Source organism: Oryctolagus cuniculus, chromosome 16 (assembly GCF_051225735.1).
Source record: "Oryctolagus cuniculus isolate XC-2025 breed Fujian yellow rabbit chromosome 16, ASM5122573v1, whole genome shotgun sequence".
Taxonomy (NCBI): Eukaryota; Metazoa; Chordata; class Mammalia; order Lagomorpha; family Leporidae; genus Oryctolagus; species Oryctolagus cuniculus.
In genome coordinates this window covers 94,166,091-94,175,438 of record NC_142882.1, presented here as the reverse complement: position 1 = coordinate 94,175,438, position 9,348 = coordinate 94,166,091, and the positions used below count along the sequence as shown (strand labels likewise).

The 9,348-nt window shown below is 45.2% G+C and overlaps 1 long non-coding RNA gene across 1 annotated transcript; it reads left to right on the top strand.

The window, feature by feature from the left end:
- Nucleotides 1-279: 279 nt before the first annotated feature.
- On the top strand, nt 280-8,875 carry LOC149121876 (uncharacterized). The gene is made up of 2 exons (XR_016222935.1): nt 280-7,481; nt 8,292-8,875. It is a non-coding gene; the product is annotated as an uncharacterized LOC149121876 (long non-coding RNA).
- The last annotated feature ends 473 nt before the right edge of the window (nt 8,876-9,348 follow it).

Genomic DNA, 9,348 nt, shown 5'->3' with positions numbered 1-9,348 from the left:
GTGCCTCTTCATGGTTGGCTCAGGTGCAGCTGGGTGGTTCTCCTGAGGTCTTAATTGAGGTCTCATGCAGGTGTGTTCAGCTGAAAGCCTGGCTGCATCTGAACTATCCAGGGTGACTTCTTAAGGCTTCTCCCCAAGTGGTCATCGTCCTTTGATGCCCCAGTCTGGATGTCTTTTGGCCAACTGGCTAAGCTCTGAGAAGGAAGTGGAAGTTGTAATTCTTTCAGGGGTTAGTTTTGGGAGTCCCTGAACATTCACTTCCATTGCTATCTGTTGAAAAGGCAAGTCACAGGACCTGTTCAGATTCATGAGATGGGAAGGGATTCCATTTCTTGGTGAGATGAGAAGTATGCCTGTAGAAGAAGAGAAGAAACCTATGTATTCAGACAGCATCTGCTGCTCCAGGGGGTTAATATTTGTCAGGTATGAAGCAGTTATTGAGCCCTGGTGAATACAAGATGGAGATAAGAGTCAAAAGATTGACATGGTTTTCAACTTTGTGATGGTTCCAATACTGTAGAGAAGATTGATGGTTAATCAGGTACATGATGTTTTCATTTCTGGCAACATGATGCATAAAATGGACAAATTAAAAATGTCTTAATTTTTTTTATAACATTGGAATGCATAGCCTGGAAATCTCAAATGATATGAGAAGAGGATTCCTCTTAGAGAAGAGTTAGGCGAGCAGAGTGGTGAAGCAGTGCCTCAGGAAGACAGCAGGCAGGACATGAGCTTTAGAAGACAATGCACATCATGTGGGCACGATGGAGAATGGAAACAGAATGCTGCATCTTCAGGGTAATGGATCTCAGACTTTGTGATGGGTGATACGGAAGATCATCCGTGTAAAAAGCAAACCAAGTGAGGCTGGTGTTTGGCACAGCAGGTTAAGCCACCACCTGCAATGCCAGCATCCCACATTAGAGCAATGGTTCAAGTCTCAGCTTCTGATCAGCTCCCTGCTGATGCACCCAAGAAAGCTTGGGCCCCACTCAGCCACACAGGAGACATGGGTGGAGTTCCAGGCTCCTGGCTTTGGTCTGGCTCAGCCCCAGCAGTTGTGGCCATTTGAGGAGTAAACCAGTGGATCAAAGATCCCTTTCTTTCTCTGTCACCCTGCTTATCAGACAAATAAAATCCATCTTTACAAACAAATATAATGACATATTGAAACTAGAGCTACCCATGGGCATAGATATAAAGATTTGTGAGGTAGATGAACCAAAGCTGAAAAATTAACATAGAAACAGGTTATATCCATAACATCCTTGAAGTATCAGAGATGAATGTAATCTTCTCTGTAAGGACGTCTCATACATATACAGGGCATATTTAGAGCCACAGTAAAAACAGTTCCCAACAAGGTTGAGTTCTCAATGAAAAATTAGAAACCATGGGTGGTAGTTCCTATAGCAACATTTCTGTGTTTTCTCCTTTCAGGTACTAAATATTCATGCATTTCTCCATCTTCCTGAGTGCCACATTTCCTGTTTGACCAATGCATTATGCTTGGAAAGGACACATGTCTCTCTGGGTAGAAGCACCTAAGAGTTGTGTGCTGTTCCTCTCTGTATATCTCTTCTGCCACAGTTTTTGATTATGGGACAAATGCTGCTAATGAGCATCCAACTCAGCCCTCAGTTGGAGGACCTTGCTGTAGAGAGTGATTCATACCTGCAGCCCAGTCTCATTTAAATCTCAGGGTTATTTGCTTCCATGGCATAACTAAGCATGTTGTAATTAATAAGCCACAGACACTGCTTCTGGGAGGTGCAAGACAGACGTCTGGTTATGAGAGTCACTGCCCTTAGAAAGTCGCCTTGTCTGAAACTGCAGAATGCAATTTCAGATTCTTTTCCAACTATACTTAGCAAAAACTGTGTACCTTTAAGCTGTACAACATGGCAATTTGATGTGTGCCTTCATTGTGAAGTGATGCCACAGTGAAGCCCGTGGGCACATCTGTCACCTGTTATAGGCACCACTTTCTTGTGAGAGTGTTGAGAACACTTGAGAGCCATGCTCTTAGCAAGTGCAATACACAGTATGGGGTGGTAACCATGGTCACCACGCTGCACACTCAGCAAGTTCAAGACACAAGTTTGGAGTGGTAACCATGGTTACCATGCTATGCACTAAATAAGCTGAAGGACACAATATGGGGTGGTAAGCATGGTTGCCACGCTACACACTACATTCAAGAACACGGTATCAGGAGGTAATCACGGTTACTACACTACATACTGGATATGGCCAACCATGGGCATCACACCTCACACTGGAGCCCCATAACTTACTGGCCTGGCAACTGCAAGTTCATGCTCTTGGACCTGCATCTCCCTGTTTCCACTGCCATTTTTCTGGACTCTTTCCCAAAGATCCTGACTCAATAAATGATGGAAGGGCCTATGAATCAGCATTTATGATGAGCTCACAGGGCCATGCCTTGAGTGTTTGGATTAAACCTGTCAGGGAGAGCTGCCTGGGGGTTTTCTCCTGAACTGCCAAGCCCAGGTCTAGGCATCTGTCCCATCCAGGTCTTGGCTGTGAAGGGGCCAGGGTGCCCACTGATTCTCATGGAGTCGCTGGCAGGAAGACTGCTGAGGTCAACTGCTCTGAACACCCTTCTCCTGTCACACATTCATGTTCTAACTCTAGGTGCACTCTCACAAGGGGGGCGATGTTGGTAAGATTAAGCCGGATGTTGACGTGAACCCCAAGTCTGCTCCAGCTTGTTTCCTCAGTGTGTTTTTGCGGAGTCTGACCATGTGAACTGGACAAAGTACAGGCATCGGCTCCAAGTAGCTTTGGCACTGAGGCACACTCTTGACTATGTTGGAGGGTGAGTTTGAATTTAATACAGTGGATTGTGTAAGTCTCCTGAAATGTCTTTCTCTCTCCACTTGAGGACAGAGAACAACAGAAAGATGACGATGTGGGATGGAGGCAGGTATTGGCAGAAGTTCTTGTGCTATTTCATGAGTAACAGTGCCGGCCCTGGGGAATTGTAGCCAGAATCTCATCAGCACTGAGAGACAGGAAGCAGTGGGTTTGCTGTGGAAGGGTTAGTAGAGGCTACGATAACTGGGCACTTTACTTCCATGGTCGATGTGAGGAAAACACAAATAAAACAGTGGATCAAAGGTTTAAGCAAAAGAGGTGATCTATTTTATTCACTGATTCATGTTTCTGATGCAAAACAAACAAAATTTCTAAGTAGCTCTTAATCTAAAGAGGAAACAAAATTAATGAGAACTTACTGAGAAAATCAAGTGAGAAGGCTACTTAAGATTTTATGGGATTTAGTTAAACTCCAAAGCCTAAAATGCTTTTTCAAACCCAGGGATCAAATAAATTGACCAGGTAGCATGTTAGGACAAACCGTGGATTCCGAGGGTGGGTGTTATAGTGCAACAGATTAAGTTGCTGCTTGCGTTGCTGGCATCCCCGCCCTGGATGTCTCCCATGGGTGACAAGGACCCAAGTACTTAGGCCATCTTCTAGTGCTTTCCCAGGCGCAGTATGGGGAAGCTGGACAAGAAGCAGAGATGTTGGGGCTGGAACTGGCAGCACTCTGATATGGGATGCCAGCAACGCAAGCAGTGGCTCAAGAAACTTGATTTTATTGTTGCAAGCATTGAGAAGAGGACAGATATCAAAACTTCATGTGATCCGCTCATAGGCCAAGAAAGGAGCCCCAGCAATGCCAGAAAAATCCCTCGTGCCCACTCCTCTCTTCTCCCTCGTGGCAACTTTCATTTTTGTCCTCCAACTGGGACTGAGGGAACGGTCTTGTAAAATACTTTGGTGCATTTTGGTCCCATCTGGGTGGAGTTGCTGAGTCCTAAGACATGCCTGAGCAGACACTGGAGCTATTTTTCACACTGGCTCTGCTGATTACCACCAGCAAGCCTGCCATTCACTGGCTTGTTACCTGTTGGTGCTACTTTTCTCAAGTTGCTGCCGTTGTTTCTATCATTCTGGCTATTATGCAGTAGTAGTCAGTGGGATTTTTTCTTTGTTTAATATTTTCAAATCTTTTTTATGTACCACACTTTCTTTAAAACATTAAAATTTGTTTTCATCAACAACAATTAGGCATATTTATGGGGCCCAGTGTGAGCTTTCAATATGTCTCTAGAAAGTGTTCAGATCAGGACAACAGACATTTCCCTTTCTCATGACTGGTGTGAGTGATGGTCAAGCTCCTGCTTTGGTTTGCTCGGTGAATAACTCGTGTGTTGCTGAATCTGCAGTGCCCTTGCCATTCTGAGCAACACCAGGAGGTTACTCTGTCTAACTGGGGCTGGAAACCCATTATCCAGCCTCCCAGCCTCTGGTAGTGACCATTCTATGTTAAGATTGACTTTCAAAAAAAGATTCTTTTATTTATTTAGTTGAAATAGTGACACACACAGACTGTCATTGGCATTTTGACAGGGATTTGATTGATTCTGTAGATTGCTTTGGGTATTAGGGAGTTTTTTTTTTTTCTTAACTTATTTGACAGGTAGGGTTAGACAGTGAGATAGACTTCCTTCCGTTGGTTCACACCCCCCCCCCCAAATGGCCGCCACGGTGATCTGAAGCCAGGAGCCATGTGCTTCCTCCTGGTCTCCCATGCGGGCACAGGTGCCCAATTACCTGGGCCCCATCCTCCACTGCCTTCCCGGGGCCACAGCGGAGAGCTGAACTGGAAGAGGAGCAGCCGGGACCAGAATCTGGTGCCCATACGGGACGCCGGCGCCACAAGCGGAGGACCAGCCAAGTGAGCCACGGTGCCGGCCCCTAAGGGAGATTTTTTTTAACAATATTAATTGTTCCAATCCATGAACATAAAATATTTCCTTTTTTTGTGTTCTTTATGGTTTCTTTCAACAGTGTTTTGAAATTTTCATGTAGAGATCTTTTATTTCTTTAAATTTTTCCTATATATTTTAATTTTTGTACCTACTGTGAATGAGATTGCTTTCTTGATTGCTCAGTAAGTTTGCTATAGAATAAAAAAGTGTTATTGTTTTTTATGTTAATTTTGTATCCTGATTTTTGCTGAATACATTTATCAATTCTAGCAGTTTTTTGGGTAGAGTATTTAGGCTTCCCATGTACAAAATCATATCATCTGCAAACATGGATATTTTGACTACCTCCTCTCCAATTTGCACTTCCTTTATTTCTTTCTCTTCCTTAATTGCCATTGATGGGACTTCCAATACTATGTTGAATACGTTTGGTAAATGTGGACATCCTCGTCTTATTCCAGATCTAAGGGAAAACACTTTCAGCTTTTCCTCATCATATGATTCTGGCTGTGTGTTTGTCATATGGAGCCTTTGTCATTTTGAGGTGTGTTCCTTCTGTACCTAATTAGTTTGAGAGGTTTTTCTTTTTTTTTCTTTTCTTTTCTTTTTTTTTTTTTTTACAAGAAGGGATCCTGAATCTTATCAAATACTCTGAAAATATTGAGATGATTATATTGTCTTTGTGGTTAATTATGTTGATGTGATTTATGATGTTTAGCATTTTGTGAATAACAGACCATCCATGTGTCCCTGGGAAAAATCCCAACCTGTCAGGTGAGTGATCTTTTTAATATGCTGTTGTATTCAGATTACTAAGGTTTTCTTGTGTCTTTGTTTTAGTATCAGAATAATGCTGACCTTATATAGAGAGTTTGGCAGAGCTTCAACTTTTTCAATTTTTTGGAACAGTTTGAAAAGTATTGGAATTAATTTTTCTTTAAATGTTTCTGTAGAATTCAGTTATAAAGTCATCAGGTCCTAGATTTTTCTTTGATCAGAAACTTGTAAGTACCATTTAAGTGTCATTACTTATTTTTTAAAAAAGATGTATTTATTAATTTGAAAGGCAGAGTTACAGAGAGGCAGAGAGAGAGAGAAAGAAAAAGAAAGACAGAGAGAGAGAGAGGTTTTCCATCCACTGGTTCACTCCCAGGATGGCCTCAATGGCTGGAGCTACGCTGATGCGAAGCCAGGAGCCAGGAGCTTCTTCCAGGTCTCCCACGTGGGTGCAGGGGCCCAAGGACTTGGGCCATCTTTTACTGCTTCCCCAGGCCATAGCAGAGAGCTGGATCAGAAGTAGAGCAGCCTAGACTCCAACCGGCTTCCATGTGGGATGCCGACACTGCAGGTGGCGGCTTTACCCACTATGCCACAGTGATGGCTCCCATTACTTGTTATTGATAAGTTTAGATTTTCTGTATTTTCTTTATTCAATCTTAGTGAGTTGTACATGTACAGGAATTGATCCATTTCTTTAAGAAACTATTTTGCATAGAGTTGCTCACAATTTTTTATGGTCATTTGTATTCTTACAATATCAATTGTAAGATTTCCTTTTTCATCTCTAATTTTCTTTGAGTTTTTAATTTTAATTTTATTTGTGTTTTCTTCTTTTTTTAGTTCAGCTAAATGTTTGTCTATTTTGTCTTTGAAAAACCGGAATTTTGTTTTGTTATTCTTTTGCATTTTTAGTTTTGATTTTACTTATTTCTGTTCTGATTTTTATTTTTCTGATTTTTTTAAAGAAATATTTGAAAGCAAAGTGACAGAGAACATGATCTTCCATCTGCTGGTTCACTCTCCAGTTGTCTGCAGTAGTCAGGGCTGGGCCAGGCCAAAGCCAGGCACCAGGAGCTTCATCCAGGCGTCCCACCTGACAGAAACCGGAGCACGTAACCACCACCTGCTGCCTTTAAGAACGCATTAGCAAGAAACTGGATGAGCAGCAGGGGGCGTGAACTGGCACTCCGATATGTGATGCAGGCACTACCTCACTGTGCCACAGCACCCACCCAGAGTGAGAGAGAGAGAGAGAGAGAGAGAGAAAGGTCCTCCCTCTGCTGGTTCACCCCCTAAATGACCGCCACGGTCGGAGCTATGCTGATCCGAAGCCAGAAGCCAGGTGCCTCCCTCTTATCTCCCATGCGGGTACAGGGGCCCAAACACTTGGGCCATCCCCCACTACCTTCCCGGGCCACAGCAGAGAGTTGGACTGGAAGAGGAGCAACTGGGACTAGAACCCGCACCCACATGGGATGCCGGCACTGCAAGTGGAGGATTAACCACGTGAGCCACGGCGCCGGCCCCAGATCAGCACTTCTTGCAGGCTTGCTGTGCACAGGACATCCCTCCATTAGAATCTTCATGCTTTATTGCAAGGAAAAGACAGGCTACATGGCCTTCTGAGCTACAGCTCCTGAAGCAATTGCAGCTAGATATCATAATATACTAATTTGATTTACTGTGTACTGCATACTTTGAACTCCATTCCCAAATGCACAATGGCTCAAGGCAACTGTGTTCAACAGTCCTCAATGCCTGAATGGCACTGGGTGTGGACCACAAGGAGGGCTGAGGTTATGCAGAATGGGGGGAAAGGTGCCCAGCCAGTCCAGAAGATTCCTTCCCTTCTTGTCCCCAGGACCACCGCTCTCTGCAAAGGAGCTGAGGACTGAGGTAGGCCTGTGCCTAAGATTAGGAGAGGGGTTTGAATGGCAGTTTCCACCACGATGTCATTTCTCAGGGTAGACAGATGCGGCTTGTGCGCTTTATTTCAACGCAAGGTCGTGGGTTAACTCTGATAATCCTGGCAAAAATGCTCTGTGACAGTTGGTGTTCTCCCTTGATGTCATCCATTGAGGTACATCTGTCTGTACTTGCGGATGCCAGCAAGCGGCTGCCAGCCTTGGTCTGTCTGGATGAGGATGCTCCTCCCCTGCCAGTCTGGGCCTGCTTAGCCACGCCCCTCCCCCTGCTAGGCTTCGGGTCAGAATAGCTGGGTGGTTTCGCAAGGGGAGGAAGCTTCAAGTAGCAGCCCCTGGTGTGAGGATTACAGCCGGTGAGGAGGATTTAACAGCTCTACTGCTTGTTTTAGAGATTCTTTCTGCTCCATGATTGCTCTTGGGCCATAAATCGACAACCACTTTGTAAGGAATTCACTGCTATTTCTTCACTTTGTATATAACTTGATTTCATGCTTTCAATTCTCTGGTGCCTACATATGTTTCAAAGAGATCTCAGAATCTCCAAATTATATACCAGGTGTAAATCTTAAAGGTATAGATTTAGGGAAACAACCAACAAACAAAACTTCCTTCGTATTCCCACTGGAAAATGTTAAGCAAAATGCGGGTAACTGATCAAAGGCAGACAGAGAGAAAGCTGAAAGTCCTTGGGACGATTTCATGCCCCTTCCGAGCTACTCTTCCTGCAGTGCGAGGCTGCACGATCTAATCTTCCCTGAACTTTTTTTTTTTTTTTTGACAGGCAGAGTGGACAGTGAGAGAGAGAGACAGAGAGAAAGGTCTTCCTTTGCCGTTGGTTCACCCCCCAGTGGCCACTGCGGCCAGCGCACTGTGCTGATCTGAAGCCAGGAGCCAGGTGCTTCTCCTGGTCTCCCATGGGGTGCAGGGCCCAAGGACTGGGCCATCCTCCACTGCACTCCCGGGCCACAGCAGAGAGCTGGACAGGAAGAGGAGCAACTGGGACAGAATCTGGTACCCCGACCGGGACTAGAACCCGGTGTGCCGGTGCCGCAGTCGGAGGATTAGCCTGTTGAGCCGCGGCGCCGTCCTTCCCTGAACTTCATCATATTCTTTCATTGCCTGCTGACTTCCAGGACCACAACACAAGGAAGGCACTCTGCACGTGTGGCTGCTCCTTGTTTTACCACACACTCTGCCCATTGGCAGCCGGTAAGTGTGAGAGCCTGAAGAGGGAAGAGACATTGCTCACATGGCAGAAACTCCAGTTCCTCTGAAAACCATAAACCTGAAATTTGTCTTTCATTAAAATAATTGCAACATCTATATAGAAAATTTATAAATGAAATATAGTTTTAAATTTATAAATGCATACAGTGGATCATTCTGCAGACAGACTTTATGTCCTATCATCTCCATGCAGTCACTCTCATACACTGGGGTCCACCTAGGCTGGAGGACTGCTAAGGGCAGGACCCGAGTGGGCGCTGGCTGACCACCCTCTGTCAGGCAGGCTGACACATGGCAACTCCTTCTGCACAGTGTCAGCATGGAGACTTTCTTTTCTTTTTTTGACAGGCAGAGTTAGACAGTGAGAGAGACAGAAAGAAAGGTCTTCCTTTTCTGTTGGTTCACCCCCCAAATGGCTGCTATGCCGATCTGAAGCCAGGAGCCAGGTGCTTCCTCCAGGTCTCCCATGTGGGTGCAGGGCCCAAGCACTTGGGCCATCCTCCACTGCACTCCTGGGCCACAGCAGAGAGCTGGCCTGGAAGAGGAGCAACCAGGACAGAATCCGGCGCCCCAACCGGGACTAGAACCCGGTGTGCCGGCGCCGCAGGCGG